General features: G+C 39.6%; 1 pseudogene; it reads left to right on the top strand.

Annotated features, from left to right (window-relative positions):
- Positions 1-8,211: 8,211 nt before the first annotated feature.
- Positions 8,212-8,685, top strand: LOC138834621 (polyadenylate-binding protein-interacting protein 2 pseudogene; annotated as a pseudogene).
- The last annotated feature ends 2,437 nt before the right edge of the window (positions 8,686-11,122 follow it).

Here is an 11,122-nt window from a genome sequence, read left to right as displayed (position 1 = left end):
CAGATAAAGCATTTTTATCCAGGAAGGAGAAAATGCTAGTTCTGGGTCACAAATCTTGCGAACGCTGTGAAGATTCAGCCCTAGACAGGAGAGGTATCAGCTCTGGACAGATGAGGTCTCAGCCATTGATTGCTAAGGTCTCAGCAATACCCACTAACCTGAAGATGGTGAGCTACGCTGCCTAGGATGTCTGGCTGAGCACCACTCCATACCACGCTGAAGGGCCTTATGGGTCTTATGAGTCTCCATCTCAAGTAGTATTTTGTGAAGGAGTGAAGGTACCCGCTGGCCCTGCCTAACAGGACTGAGTGGAAGATGGTTGAAGTGACTGAAAATCCAGCCTTGATCTGGAGGAGCAAAGGAATCACTGGTAACCAAAAACTGCTCCACAGTTTTCCTCATTTTCTCTCATTGTGACTGAGGTAGCTAAAGAAAGAGTTAATGTGTATGATTTCCACACTTTTCTTTCTTTTAGAAGAAAATATACATGCCATTTATTTTCATTCAATCATGTAACACACTCATCTCTTTAGAATGTGTGGATCTGTTAAATTCTATATTTAAACATTTATATGATTGCTTTGTGGACATGTAATAATTGTATATTTATGTTGGACGACATGATATGTTGATATGTTCATACCATGTGGAAAATCTCAACCAAACTTTAAACATGGACATCACTTCATATACTTAATACTCTCCTAAAACATGTGTACTAGGGCAGAATGGGATAAGGTAGGTGGGTGAAAATGGGAAACTCTGTAGGCTGAGAGTGAGGCTCAGTGGTAGAGTGCTTCTTGCCTATGTGTGAGACCCTGGGTTCCATTCTCAGCACCACAGAATAAAGACATAAAATAGAATAATTATTTCTCCAAATGAAAAGTGTAGGTGCTGGTGGCTCACACCAGCAATCCTAGTTACTCAACAGGCTGAGGATCACAGTTCAAAGCCATCCTGGTCAGAAAAGTCTGTGAGACTCTTTTTTTTATTATATATATTTATTGTAAAAATATTGTAGAGAGGGGTTACAGTTACATGAGTAGGCTAATGAGTACATTTCATAGCAAGCATTGTTACCTCCTCCTTAGTATTCCCCCTACCATCACTTCCTTCCCACCTCCCTAACTCCTCCTGCCCACCCCCCACAATGTGTCAAACTGCATCCCCATTTAAGCATTCACTGTACCCCTTCCCCTCCCCAAAATACAAAAATGTATATACAAGATGCAGAACACCAACATCAAATCCAGGGAAAACAGGGGTTATACCATGGGGGAAGAACATACAAAAGAAACAAAAGAATCACATAGTGCATTATTAGTACGTTAAAAACAATAGCAAGAAAGAAAAAAACCACTTGTGTCCCTGTCTTGGGGTACATTTTGCCTAACATTATCTCATGTGGTCATATGTACATATCCTTTGACCTTCTCTGCTTGTCCTAGACATGTAGTAGTTATTGCAAACAAGGGAAACCATGGGACCTATGTTTCCTGGCTTACTTCACTGAAGATAATTTTTTCCAAGTCTTTCCATTTCCTAACAAATGGGGCAATGTCATTCTTTCTGATGGAGGCATAGAATTCCATTGTGCATATATATATATATATATATATATATATATATATATATATATATATATACTATATTTTCTTGATTCACTCATCTACTGAGGGACATTGGCGTTGGTTCAATATCTTAGCTATGGTAAATAATGCTGCGATAAACATAGTTGTGCTGGTAGCTTTGGTATGACTTTGTTTGTGATCATTTGGGTAAATGTCTAAAAGTGGGATTGCTGGGTCATAAGGGAGCTCTATGTAGTGTCTTTTGGGGAACTTCCATACTACTTTCCAGAGTGGTTGAACAAGTTTACACTCCCACCAACAATGCAGTAGGGTTCCCTTTTGGCCACATCCCTTCCAGCATCTCTTGTTACTAGATTTCTTGTTTATAGCCATTCTATCTGGGGTGAGGTAGAATCTCAACGTTGTCTTGATTTGCATTTCTTTTATGGCTAGAGAAGTTGAGCATTTCTTCATGTGTTTATTAGCCATTCTCATTTCCTATTCAGAGAAGTCTCTCTTTAAGTCTTTAGCCCACTTATTAATTGGGCAGTTATTTCTGTGAGGAATTGTTGTTGGGTGATTTAGTTTTCTGAGTTCTAAGTATATTTTAGATATGAGACCCTTGTCCATTATATGGCTAGTCTGCATTTTCATGCAATCCCATTTGTCCAGCCTTCCTCTGATTTGTTGTGCTTCTAGGTCTCTATTAAGAAAATTTCAGTCTGTGCCAAGGAGCCCTAGATTTTCTCCTATCCCTTTTATAATGTTTTCAGGGAGTCTGCTTTTATTTCAAGGTCTTTGATCCATTTTGATATATATGGATCTAGCTTTAGTTTTCTACAAGTGTTTAACCAATTTTGCCAGCACCATTTACTGAAAAGGCTGTCGTATCTTCAATTGACCACCAAGAAGCCAAAAGTGGAGGTATGGTCTCAATAAGAGAGCACTATTGTTGAGCACAAAAGCTCAGGGACAGTGCCCAGTCCCTGAGTTCAAACACCCTGAGCTCAAGCACGCACACACAGAAAAATGAAAAGTCTGTACATGGTGTATAGTTGAGCACAATAAGACCTAAATAGGACTGGATCCTTAAAAGACTTGGGCTAGATTTGAAGCATTTATTTACTCTGCTTTGTGGGTGAATACTGAGCACTAAAATATCTTTAATGTTATTGAATTTTTTTTTCTTTTTTGGGTCCAGTTGTGGGGCCTGAACTCTGGGCTTGGGTGCTGTCCCTCAGTTCTTCAGCTCAAGGCTAGCACTCTACCACTTGAGCCACAGCGCCACTTCCGGCTTTTTTCTTTTTGCTTATGTGGTGCTGAGGAATCGAACCCAGGGCCTCAGGCATACAAGGCAAGTGCTCTACCATTGAGCCACCGTCCCAGCCCTTAAAATATCTTTAAGACTAAGATTCTTATTCTGATGTCCAGAGGCATGTGACTAGATTAGTCAAGATTTTCCAGAAAAAAAAAATTGTACCAAAAATTGATAGGTGGATAAATGGACAGACAGGTTTATAATAGGAATGACTCATATAGTTATGGAAGATGATAAGTCTCCAGGTCTGCAGATGACCAGCTGGTGACCCAGGAGAGCACTGGTGAGTGTTCAGTCTGAGAGCTGGCAGGTTCAAGACTCAAGCAGAATTTATGGTTCAGTTTGTGATTTAAGGCAGAGCAAGATTCCTCTTTTTCAGGAATCTGAACTTGTTTGGTCTATTCCAGCCTTCAGCTGAAGCAATCTACTTTATTCAGTCTATAGATCTAGCTGTTAATCTAATCCCAATAGATTTATCTGCATATACTATCAATATACTAAGGATGTTTGGATATTAAGAATACCTTGTGACCCCATCAAATAGTCACATAAAATTAACCATCATAAATCCAGCCTTTGCCAACTTAGCACAGACACCTATCTCCTTCAACCATACTTTATCGCAAATAAAAGCAATAAAATAGTCATAATCCTGTTTGTGCACAACTGAAAATGCAGCACTGAAAAAACAGAGGAAAGCAGTCGAAAGCAGAAGCATTGCACTCATAATGGTGGAATTGCAACCTCCTTATACAAATACTTAATAATAACAAGAATAAAAAATTATTTAAATGAAAAAAGAAAAGATATGTAGAACTGCAGCTAAAGAAATGGAAGCGAAGCACACAAAGGAGGCTTGCTTGTTTTTGATACCATGTACCTTACACACTTTGATGTAAATTAACAATATAACAGTATCATGATAGAGTCAATGCATCTTTGTTATGCTATGAAAGAATTAAATAGAGAAATAAATCAAGATTGTATACACACACATTGTCATCCTTCAGTATCCGTGAGTTAGTTCCAGTGAACAAATCTCTACCCTAGTAGATACCATATCTGTCCATACTTCAGTTCCATCTATAAATTGCATAGTATTTGTATATAAACTACAGATCTCCCATGTACCTCAAACCATGTCTAGATTAATTACAGGATGTATATGGATATATCGTGTTTGATTGCATTTGGCTTTGTTGTAGTTTTTATGAAATGAAAGTTCACATCATACTGCGCAGAGCCTGTGTTTCAGCACAGTTTCTCCAATCAACCTGTGCTCACCTTACTTCTCTGTTTCATACTTTGAAAACTGGCATCATATTTCAATTTTTCAAGATTTTTATGTTTTTTGTTGTAAAAATACTGTACAGAGGTGTTACAGTTACATAAGTAAGGAAATGAGTACATTCCTATGGAGCATTGTTACCTCCTCCTTTGTTTTTTCCCTACCATGCCTTTCACCCCCACCTTCCCAGGGTCTCCCTCCCCTCTCCCCCCTCCCCCCAGTTGTAAAGTTTGTTTTCAACATAGTGTCATACATCTCATTGCTACGATGGGTCAATCTGTGTCCTTATTTCAGCATTTTGTTATTTCCTTTCCCCTCCCCAAATTAGAAAAATGTATATACAAGATGCAGGGGACCAACATCAAATACAGTGAAAACAGGTTATACCGTGGGGGAAGAACATACAAAATAAACAAAAAAAAATCACATAATACATTTTAACTACATTAAAAACAATAGCAAGAAAGAAAAAAACAGTTGTGTTCCTATCTTGGGGTTCATTTCACTTAACATCATCTTATATGGTCCTATGTACATAGCTTTTGACCTTTTCTATTTGTCTTAGACTTACTTATACTAGTTATTGCAAATAAGGGAAACCATGGGACCTATATTTCTTTGGGCCTGGCTTACTTCAGTTGATACAATTTTCTCCAAGTCTTTCCATTTCCTAACAAATGTGCAATGTCATTCTTTCTGATGGAGGCATAGAATTCATATATATATATCACATTTTCTTGATCTATTCATCTACTGAGGGGCATCTGGGTTGGTTCCATATCTTAGCTAGGTAAATAATGCTGGGATAAACATAGCTGTGCTGGTAGCTTTAGTATGGCCTTGTTTGTGATCATTTGGGTAAATGACCAAAAGTGGGATTGCTGGGTCATAGGGGAGCTCTATGTGGAGTCTTTTGAGGAACCTCCATACTGCTTTCCAAAGTGGTTGAACAAGTTTACACTCCCACCAACAATGCAGTAGGGTTTCCTTTTGGCCACATCCCTTCCAGCATCTCTTGTTATTAGATTTTTTTATTATAGCCATTCTAACTGGAGTGAGGTGGAATCTCAATGTTGTTTTGATTTGCATTTCTTTTATGGCTAGAGAAGTTGAGCATTTCTTCATGTGTCTATTGGCCATTCTTATTTCCTATTCAGAGAAGTCTCTCTTTAAGTCTTTAGCCCACTTATTTATCTGGCAGTTGTTTCTTTGGGGATTTGTTGTTGGGTAATTTAGTTTTTTGAGGTTTAAGTATATTTTAGATCTGAGATCCCAATCTGTAATCAATAATGTGCGTGTGTGGTGTGTGTGTGTGCACATGCACACTCACCTGCCAATCCTGAGACTAAAACTCAAGCCTTGAGTATTGTCCCTGACTTTCTTTTGCTCAAGGTTAGTGTCCTTCCAGTTAAGCCACAGCTTCATTTTCTGCTTTTTGGTAGTTTATCAGAGATAAGAGTTTCTCAGACTTTCCTGCTTGGGCTGGCTTCAAACCATGATCCTCATATCTCAGCCTCCTGAGTATATATATCAATGACTTGTAATGTTATTATTGGGATTGTTTGGAGGAGCCATGAAACCCACCCATTCAGGTACAGTCCTCAGCAGAGAGCCACATTAATCAGTGAAAGCACATATGCTACCTGCTCTACAGATGGACAGTTCTCCATCTCTGTCCCTCTTCTGGAGCTTTCTAACTCTGCCTGATACATATAGCACTTTGAAATTTGACATAACCTCTAAGAGATCAAGTTATAGAAGGCGTGCACATTTTTCACTTTCAATCAAAAGCTGGAAATGATCAACTGTAGTGATCCAAATGTGGTTGAGACAGGCTGAGTGAGGTCTTTTGTGCTACATAGTGAGACCAATTTGCATGCAAGGAGACATTTTTTGAAAGAGACTGAAAGATGAGTGATGAGCACAAAGGTGAACAGGCAAAGACACACAATAAATCAACAGATCAATAGATAAATACAGCAAAGATCATTATCATGGAAAGTAAATAATTCGGGGTTCAAATCTTCATTTTACTTTTGTACCAGCCAGTCATTTAAACTGATACTCATTTTATCACCTGTGAAAGGAAAATTGGAAGTGTCTACCTGTGTGCATATTGGAGGAATGAAGGGAACAGGTTACACTGATTCATATACAGTTCCAGAATAGACTCCCATTGTTCTCCTTGAACATGTTTGGGAATGTAAGCCCAAACGTGTCATTCAGACACCCTTTTTGGCATCATACCTTAAGATGATATTGAGTTTTAGAAATTTTAGGACCCAGCACAGATGGGCAGATTAGAGATTGGCACACTCTATTGACCTCATACCTTAAGATCATACTGATTTTTAGATAGAGGTTTTAGGGCCCAGCAAGATGTACAGATTAGGAGCAAGAGGCCATCAATGCTGGCCTAGAGCCATTTCAGTTTATGACCTTGATTGCTCTGTCTGGGCTTTGATGTCAGGATGAATTCTTCAGATTCTCTTGGCAGCTTCAATCACCATTGCATTTCTTGTTTTCTTGGCTCTCGAGCCCTAACATTTCTGTGAAACTGTCACTGTGAGTGAGAGGAGACCTCTGATTAGGCACAGAGTTCCAGGCACAAAACATGGAGGTTCATGTTCTGCCTTTTTTCTGGCATATTCTCACATACATATTCAGCAAGTCAATATTGCCTATGCTCCTACCAAGAAAAAAATGACACCCATGCCCTTGGCTCATGCCTGTAATCTTAGCTGCTCAGGAAGATGAAATCTGAGTTACAGTTTGAAGTTAGCCTGGGCAGACAAATCCTTAAGACTCCTTTCTTCACTTAAGCAGCAAAAAGACAGAAGCGAAGGCATGGCTCAAGTGGTAGACCCAGATCAGAAAAAAACAAAAACAAACAAACAAACAAACAAAACGCTTCCTAATGTGTCCATGTGTTGTGCCTGACCTTACTGGGCTTGGATCTGACCTGGGTGAGCACTTGCCTTAAAATTTTAGCCTTTATGTCCTGATCTCTTCAAAGTCAATAAAAATGGCTTTATTTATTGTAAAGTCTGTGGAATCTATGAAGTTTTCATTGCCAAGCTAACCAATCAGTTGACTAGCTCATAGGTAATATTGTCATGTATACCCTCTGTACTGGACATGGTTTCCCTCCTGTGTACTCCCAGTGAATTTGGTGATTGCTTTATTCAAGGATTATCAGAGAGGTCTTGGTCATTGTTTTTCTAACAATTTTTTATTAGTACCAAGTATTCTTTTAGTTAAAAAACAACAGAATACAATAGGATCACACTTATAATCACAGATACTCAGGAGGCTGAAATCTGAGGATTGTGGCTCAAAGCTAGCTGGGCAAGAAAGCCATGACTCTTACCTCCAGTTAACCACAAAAAGCTGGAAGCTTCCAGGTGCTAATGGCTCATGCCTTAATCGTAGCAACACAGGAGGCTGGAACCTGAAGACTGAGATTCAAAGCCAGATGGGCAGGAAAGTCTGTGGGACTCTAACCACTAATTAGCTACCCCAAAAAAAGCCTAAAATGGAGCTGTGGATCAAGTGGTAGAGTGCTAGCCTTGAGCAAAAAAGCTAGTGCCCAAGGCCTGAGTTCAAGATTTAGGATACACACACACACACACACACACACACACACACACACACACACACACACACACACACACACACACACACACACACACACACACACACACACACGCCAGAAGTGGAGCTATGACTCTTGAGTGAAAAAGCTAAGGGACTCTGAATTCAAAAACCAGTACACACACAACACAACTTAGAAAAGAATCTTAGGAAGTGGCCTTCTGGCTCACATGATAGAGCACTAGCCTTGAGCACAGAGAAATTCAAGACAGCACCCAGGCCCTGAGTTCAAGTCCCAGGACCAGCAAAAAAAATAATAATACAAAACAAAAAACAACTGGGTGTTTGTTTGGACTGGAGAAGGGAGGCGAAAGGCGAAGCGCACGTGGAGCGTGGAGTGGGGGAGCAACGCTGCCTGTGGAGATAGGCGGAGGCCGACAGGATTCGCTGGCTGCTGTCCCCGCTGCCGTGCACTGGGTTAAAAACGACAACTAATGCCAACCATGAAAGATCCAAGTCGCAGCAGTACTAGCCCAAGCATCATCAATGAAGATGTGATTATTAACGGTCATTCTCATGAAGATGACAATCCATTTGCAGAGTACATGTGGATGGAAAATGAAGAGGAATTCAACAGACAAATAGAAGAAGAGTTGTGGGAAGAAGAATTTATTGAACGTTGTTTCCAAGAAATGCTGGAGGAGGAAGAAGAACATGAGTGGTTTATTCCAGCTCGAGATCTCCCACAAACTATGGACCAAATCCAAGACCAATTTAATGACCTTGTTATCAGTGATGGCTCTTCTCTGGAAGATCTTGTGGTCAAGAGCAAGCTGAATCCAAATGCAAAGGAGTTTGTTCCTGGGGTGAAGTACTAAAATATTTCAGTAGACCGGCCTTCTTTTGGTGGATGTAGCACAATTTCCACACTGTGAAGGCAGTATTAGAAGACTGAATTGTAAAAGCTCTCTCTTGTCACTGTGATACACTTATGCATTGCCAAAGTTTTTGTTAGTCTTGCATGCTTAATAAAAGTGCTGAGACTGTTATTGAGTAAAAAGCTGTCAAACAGTTACTGAAAATAGAATTGGCCCCATGGCTTAATGTAAAGACAGCAAGGGAAGAAGCACCAGTCAAGTTGTGACAAAGCACCAAATTAAAAAAAAAACAAAACTCTAAATCTTACTGAATTGTCATTTTTAAGGCTAAACTGGTCCCTAAAAATTACTAATGTTTTTTAAATATCTACACTTTGTTTTAAAAGAAAAAGAATTCTAATTGTTAAGCAGAATTCTCAATTGCATTTGTCCTCATCAGAAAGAATCTCCTTTTTTTGGTTCATTTGTTAATTTCATTACAGACAAATATGTCTTTGGTGATTGAGAGTACAAGAACGTGAACTGATAAAGAGCTAGTTTGGCTTTTCTGGTATGTTATCATAGTAGAAATTGAATTCTCTTGACGTTGTATCTGAAGAAATATTTGATTTGAGAACTGCATCCTTTGAGGATTCGTATCCATAGCCATAACTGTGTAAAGTGTAAGTTAGGACCCACACCAGCTCGTAGTCCAGTAGAACAAAGAGATTATAAAATGATTTGAGTGGTGCTTTTCCTTGCATTGTTAACCATCATGACAGTAGTCTGCAGCACAATTTTTCTTTTAACAAAACTAGAACAGTTTTGGCTTCTTAAACTTCATATTTGGGTAGGTTAAGCTGCCATACGTGTTCAGTGTGAATAGTGTTTAAGTTGAAAATATTGTAAAAAATTATATTTTTTCAAAAATATTAAAAAAATAAATAATAGTAGAACTGAAAAAAAAACCAGCTTTGGGCTGGAATGCAGCTCAGTGGCAAAGCACTTGTCTAGCAAGTATAATGTCCTGGGTTTGATCCCAGTACCCAAAAAAGAAAAGACAAATAAATAAACGAAACAATCCTAGCCAAAGATCCCATGATGCCTCTTTTGATCTTATGAGACTAGTAGCCCATTGCGAACACATTGCTCATTTACATGTAATGCATTGGCACAACCTGTGTTTGCACTGTGGTATTGGATTATATAAATCTTCCTTTACTCCTTATAAAATGGGTTGTATTGAACACATGAAAAATCTAATCTGGTGCTTTTCAGGGAGCTATTTCTCCTCCCCTTGTATAGCCTAAGACACAGGGCCAGCAAACTTGTCCCCTCCTTAATCTAGTAAGGAGCATTCCACATTGGGGTCCCACTGGCATACACAGGCTGCCAAGGTCCAAGATTTTATACAATGAGAAGCTGCTCTTTATAGCAAACCAATTGCTCAAGATCAGAGAGAAAATAAACTTCCCTCTTTTTTTTTTTTTTTTTTTTTTGTCGGTTGTGGGACTTGAACTCTGGGCCTGGGCGCTGTCCCTCAGCTCTTCAGCTCAAGGCGAGCGCTCTACCACTTGAGCTACAGCGCCACTTCCGGTTTTCTGGTGGTTTATTGGAGATAGGAGTCTCACGGTCTCTCCTGTCCGGGCTGGCTTTGAACCGCGATCCTCAGATCTCAGCCTCCTGAGTAGCTAGGATTACAGGCGTGAGCCACCAGCGCCCGGCTTAAACTTCCCTCTTATTTGCAGGACAGGGCACTGTGCCAATGGTGAATGAGATTCCAATTCAGCCTTTGGTTTGCGTCTGTCCCATTGTTGAAAGGTGAATTAAAAGGTCAACAGAGAAAACAATCCCAGGATCCCAGCTTGGGACAGTCTGTACCGTGACAGATAGTCACCTGCCCCTGGTTGGGTGTTCTTCATGTGAAGGGCCTGCAATAGGGTCCTTGTGGTTTGTGGCTCTCACTAACTCAAGGTTCTCCTAAAGCCAGAGTCTTGGTACCAAGGTGGGAACAAAGCTAGAGGCTGAAGTCCCTGGGTCCTGAGTGGATTGATCCACATAGAGAATGGAGCAGAGCCTGGATACAGCTGCCTTTCAATGCAAAGAGCCTACCAGAAATCCAGGCCAGATACCAGATCAGGACACCGATGACAATTTGGGAATAGGGTGTTGAAAATTCAAAGAGCATTTAAAATCAGTCACTAGATGGGAAAGTGTGAAAGATCAGTGAACCTTATAGCTTAGACTTTAAGTAAAATAAAGACAACTTCAAAGTGGTTTTCTAAGTTTGACTTCACCCTACATGTTTATATAACATTGGCCATATGAATGCTGAAGATTAAGTTTTGAAATTGATGATAGTTATAATTGTTGATTAATCATTGAAGTCTTTTCAATGGGAAAAAGAGAAAAGATGGACTTTTCCTTACAGTCTTACTATGTCTGTTTCTAATGTATGCTTCTCATGTACATAGGTATAGCAACAGTGCATAGT

Source organism: Dipodomys merriami, unplaced genomic scaffold (assembly GCF_024711535.1).
Source record: "Dipodomys merriami isolate MVZ:Mamm:240054 unplaced genomic scaffold, mDipMer1.0.p SCAF_22, whole genome shotgun sequence".
Classification (NCBI taxonomy): Eukaryota; Metazoa; Chordata; class Mammalia; order Rodentia; family Heteromyidae; genus Dipodomys; species Dipodomys merriami.
This window is presented reverse-complemented; position numbering and strand designations above follow the sequence as displayed.